The sequence below is a fragment of the Nannospalax galili genome, unplaced genomic scaffold (genome assembly GCF_000622305.1).
Source record: "Nannospalax galili isolate Female #2095 unplaced genomic scaffold, S.galili_v1.0 scaffold150, whole genome shotgun sequence".
In the NCBI taxonomy this organism is placed as follows: domain Eukaryota; kingdom Metazoa; phylum Chordata; class Mammalia; order Rodentia; family Spalacidae; genus Nannospalax; species Nannospalax galili.
Window position 1 is genome coordinate 2,741,750 of NW_008329320.1, and position 5,756 is coordinate 2,747,505.

The window sequence follows — 5,756 nt, forward strand, 5'->3', positions numbered from 1 at the left end:
GTATATTGGAATGACTGGATTGCTTTTGTCTTCAGGAGTTCCCACAGAGGCCCAATTCAGGTGAGGGTCAGATGTTTTCATTCTTTCCTCTAAGGTCTGGATCCCTCCAGGAACGATTTTGGCCTCAGGAATTTGGGGGTTGGACTGGCCTGGGAGCCTGGCCCAGGAAAGATGCTGGTCTAGGGCAGCTGGTGGCATGCCACCCTGAGATCCAAAGGCAGATGGGGCAGAAAGAGACCCTAAGGCCTCCTGGGGACTGCACTGAGGAGCTGGGTTGGTCTGGATGCAAAGGATCAGGAAGAGGAAAGGTCAGCCCCTGCATCCCAGAAAGAGGCTGGTTGGTGGTGCAGGCCCAGGGAATCAGAGGGAGGCAAGGGTGGGGCCAGGCCCAGAAGCAGTGCTCCTGGAGCCCAGAGAAGGCACTAAGTTGGTCTGGATAGAAAGGATGAGGAAGCAGTATTGGTTCCCCAGGTGTCTGGGGCCCCAAGACAAGGAATGGGGCAGGGCCCAAACTCTGAGGAGAGAAAAGCAGCAGAGATGGGAGGGTAAATGAGCCCGGGGGAGTCAAGGTGTGGAGGGCGCAATGGACTTACCCTGGAGACAGACCTGCGGTAGGAGAGAGGCCTGTGGAGGGTCCTGCATGCCCAGGGAAGCAGAGGGAGGTGAGAGCTGGTCCAGGCCCAGAAGCAGTGCTCCTGGGGCCCAGAGAAGGCACTATGCTGGTCTGGATGTAAAGGATCAGGAAGCACTATTGTTTCCCCAAGTGTCTGGGGCCCCAAGACAAGGAATGGGGCGGGGCCCAAACTCAGGAGAGAAAGGCTGTGGAAATGGGCAAGATTTTTTTTTTTTAAAGCTAAAACTAGGGCTGGAGAGATGACTCAGCAGTTAAGTGCACTAGCTACTCTTACAGAGGACCCAGGCTTCGTTTCCAGTGCCCACATGGTAGCTCACAACCATCTGTAACTCTAATTCCAGGAAATCCATTGCCTTATTCTGACCTCCATGGGTGCACTTACATACATGCAAATGACACGCTCATATACATAAAAATATGTTTTTAAAGTTGGGAGGGTGGTTTCCTGAATTCTCATATGATGGCAAGATGGCTAGTTATTCATCATGTTAAGCAGTGTCTCCATAATTCAGTCACTTTCTCCTCATATCTTCCTTTCAGTGAAATGTCAGCTGTTACTTTAATACACTTTCCTGAACTGTGATTTTGAAGCCTTGCAATGAAAATTTGAGGCACACTTAACAATTGTGTGCTTTGGAGCACAAAAATATTTTCCTGGGACTGGAGAGATGGCTCAGTGTTTAAGAGCACAGGCTGCTCTTGCGGAGGACCCAGCTTCAGTTCCCAGCACCCACATGACATCTAACAACCACTCGAGTTCCAGGGGACCCAGCACCCTCTTGCCTCCACAGCCATTGCATCCATGGGTACACCTGTACACGTGGACAAAGCACAAATACATAAAATAATAAATAAATATTTTCCTCTTCTTTGAGTGGACATTGGCTTAAGATCACTAGGGGGAATCATTACCTCAACTGAGGCTCCTTCATATTGGGGGGGTCTAGCTCTGTTCTATAGCATTCTAAATACATCGGAGAGGTGATTTTGATACTAAAAATTAATTTAGGGTGTCTTGTTGTTGATGTTTTGGTGGTCTTGTTTCATTTTTATTTGATTCATTTTGTTTTTCCCTCACCACAATGTTTTTATTTAATCTGCCCATTTCTAGAAATTCAGATCCAGGTTCTGGCTTCCTGAAGTTAACCTTTCTGTGCTTCCCTCATTTTCCACAAATTCCACAAAAACTGTTTTAGGTGAAGTGGTTTGATCCACAAAACATGAACTTTGGTGGCTCATTGGAGACATCAGGGTTCCAATGTGGTTGAAATGGGGAATATAATATAATAATTTATTATATAATATCGGTGCTTTTTAAATTCATTACAAATGGGGGGCGCTGAGAAGATGGCTCAGTCAGTAAAGGGCCTACAATAGAAGCATGAAGAACTGAGTTCAAATTTCCATGTAAAAAGGCTAGGCGTGATCACATATGTCTGTAACCCTAGCCGGGGGCAGGACAGAGATAGGAGGATCCCAGAGGTTCAATGGACAACCATTCTAGCCAATCATTGGGTGCCAGGTTCAGTGAGACCCTTTCTCAAAAACTAAGGTGTCAAACAATAGAGGAAGATATCCAATGTCAACCTCTATTCTCCATGCAAACATACATGTATGTGCACAGACACCCACATGTGCATGTATATGTATACAGACATGGATAACTTCATTACAAATGTTAAAACGAACAAAAAGTTAATCTTGACCCCTGGGCTGACATTTCCAAAAAGCAACCATTGACTATAGCTAAGTAGTATCACTGGGTCTGGAGAGATGGCTCAGCAGTTAAGAGCACTGACTGCTCTTGCAGAGGACCCAGGTTTGATTCCCAGCACCCACAACAACTGGCCATAATTCCAGTTCCAGGAGATCCAATGCCTTCTTCTGACCTCTGCAGGCACTGCACAACACAGGTGCACTTATGCACATGCGGCAAATACACCTATACACATAAAATAAAAATAATATTAAAAAAAAAGGAAAGGTATCATGTCTTCAAGTTGACCGGTCCCTCCTACAGTACACTCAGAGCCCTGTCACTTTCTTTCTTTCCCTGCCTAGATCATAGAAGCTCATAAATCTTTGACCTCTTACCTACATCAATATGTGACTTAGTTGATACAGGGATCACAAAGGCACCATGGCATATTATAGGGTTGCTATGCAGACCTGCACCATCCAATATGGTAGCCACTAGCCACATGTGCAGTTGAGCACTTGAGGTGAGACTAAACTACAAAATAGGATTTTCTTTTAAAAAAATACTTTTTTATTTATTTCTTCTTATTTTATGTGTATGAGTGTTTTGCCTACATGTAAGTACATCATGTGCATGCAATTCCTGTGAAGGCCAGAAAAGAACGTTGGATCCCCTGGAGCTGGAGTTGCAGATGATTGTTAGCTACCCTGTGAGTGCTGGGAACTGAACCCTGGTTCTCTACAAGGGCAGCCAGTGCTCTTAGCCACTGAGCCATCTCTCCAGCCCCCATAGGCTTCAAACTCTACCCATAGGATTTTCAATTCATTTTTGTTTAATGGTTAAATTAAAACCATAAATTTAAAATAACAGCATAATATTCTATTGTACAATTCCGGCTGAGACCAAGAGAGATTATAAAGCTGAAAGACTGTGTTAACCACTTGCAAATGCTGATCCACTCTTTTTTTTATATATATCAGAACAAGCATCTTAGTTTGGGGTACTTTTTTAGATGACTCCTCTAATCCACAAATACCTCCTCTCTTAATGAGCAGAAGTGGCTAGGCCAAACAACCCAAAGCCCCCCCACTCTCTCCCTCTATTTTACCCACAATGACCAGTGCATAATCACTAGGGAGCCATTTTTCACATTAATATTTCAGAGAAAACAAAAGTGACGACTCTTCGGACTTATGTTTTTAAAAAGGGCTTGCCATCTTGTCTTCAAACCACTTGTGACTGTGAAGGACACCTGTGAGAAAGCACAAAAAGTTCTGGGACATTTGATATGTTGGCTGTTCTTCACCTGACAGGCTAAGAAGTGCCAGTGAGTGCTCTGTGGGCCAGCCTAGAAAACAGAGGACACCCTTGAAAGAAGAGGATAAAGGACATGTCTATGGAGGAGGGATAGGTTGATATTAGGGCTTTTCTTGTGAGAACCTGGAGTCTAATTAGGACATCCATGAAAGGCAGGCACACACACCTACACACACACCTAGATACAGCTACAAAGGCAAAGGCCAGTGCTGAGCTAGAACCAATCAGAGACAGATTTCTTCAAACTCTACCCAGACAGGATTTCATGGTTTCCCAAAGTTGGGCAGCTCATGTACTTCTACCAAAATACTTTTCCTATTGTTCACTCTTCCTCCTAAAATATAACCAAAACCCCTTTTTGAAGATCTTTCTAGGTGAATATCAAACAAATTCCAACCAAGGACTTGAATGTGGGAATATGACTAGTCACATCACACAGTGAATTAGTTAACTTAGCTGTTTGTCTTCTATATCCTGATCTTGTGTTGGTTCAATGTCACAATTGTGAAAAAACAGCAGGCATTCAGTAGAGACTGTTTTCCGAGTACACAATCATTATGGTTTTCATTTTCAGTAGTTTTCAATAACTTACATGATATAATCAATACCCCATTACAAAATAGGCTTTGTATTATATTTCACCTAACAGTAGTCCAATGACGGTGTTCTGAGCATGTTTAAAGTCAGCTGGGTTAAGCTGACTTTGTTTGATAGGTTAATGTATTCAATTATATGTTAATATAAATTAAGGTGTTAAATGCATGTTCAGCTTACTCTAGGGTTTATTGGGCTACAACTCCATCATAAATTGAAAGGTAACTCTGTTGTCCCAAGCTCACCAAAAGAAAAAAGCAAGACTAATACCATACATAGCATCTACTATACACACTTACAGGTGATAAAACATTCATTTACTCCCTCAGTAGTTTTATCACTAATATCATCCTTTCCACAAATGAGAAAACCTGAGGTTCTGAGTTAAGCAGGTTGACAAAGGCCCCACTGTGAATGAGTAGCAGATCCAAGTCCAAAACCAACTCCAAATCTTTTATTTATGCCACAGTGAGGATGTTATAAAAATAACAGTGCACAAGAAAGCTATCCTCTTGTGAAAAAAGGGGGTTTATCTGAAAGCCAGCCCCACAATCATGCATTGAAGCTACTGAAATCCTAAGGCACTCTACAACTCACCGGTACTTTGAAAAGCAGATCTGATCCAAATAGTTGAAGTTGAGATTTGGCTTCCATGATAATGATTAGGCCCTCATATTGCAAACTAAATCTCTGAGACACATCTCCCCTTCCAGACTTCAGAGTGTCCCTGAAACTCAAGTACTGAGCACATAGTATTGAGTTGCATCGTCAGCAGTTTCATCCTTCCCTCTAGGCATCCCAACTGCTTGACAGAAAATTCAGGTGCAGCAAATCATCCTTAACACTTGATTCTCCTTGAGACACAAATCCCCATGCCAGGGAAGAAACCTACCCTCTGCAACTACTAGAAATTGTGCCATAAATTACGGCTTATTCTGAGGATTTCCATGAAATATTCTGACTCGAAGACTTGTGGGATATTGGACATTGAAGTTCTGTTGCCAGAGGAATTTGTAGAATTTTGATCTGTAGAAATAGAATTACAAAATTTTAACACTAACAGGAACCTTCAAAGTCCAGTGCTGCCAACAGCAGGCTGAATTTAAATCCTTACTGAGATGCTGTGTTAGGCAGCTCAATAAATATCATTATCTTCCAGAGTTCTATGGACAGAAGTTTGTCTGTTTGTTTGTTTGTTTGCTTGAGACAGGGTCTCCCTGTAGCCACAGTTGGTCTGGAACTCACTATGTAGACCAAGCTGGCCTTGGTCTCACAGAGATCTGCCTGCTTCTACCTCCACAAGCTCTGGGATTCAAGGCTATGGACAGAACTACTTTTTTAGAGCATTCTTCTAGAGAGCACTGCACTGGAATATAGTCTAGAATACAGTGCAAGTTCCTTATTTGTATTGGTAACTGCTGTTTCTCTAGTATTTTGAACAGTGCCTGGCATATAGTGGGCTGAAAAAGAAAGAAAGAAAGGAAGGAAGGAAGGAAGGAAGGAAGGAAGGAA

The 5,756-nt window shown here is 42.9% G+C and overlaps 1 pseudogene; it reads left to right on the forward strand.

Annotated features, from left to right (window-relative positions):
- LOC115070785 overlaps positions 1-5,756 on the forward strand; it is a 70,541-nt pseudogene that overhangs the window by 63,321 nt on the left and 1,464 nt on the right.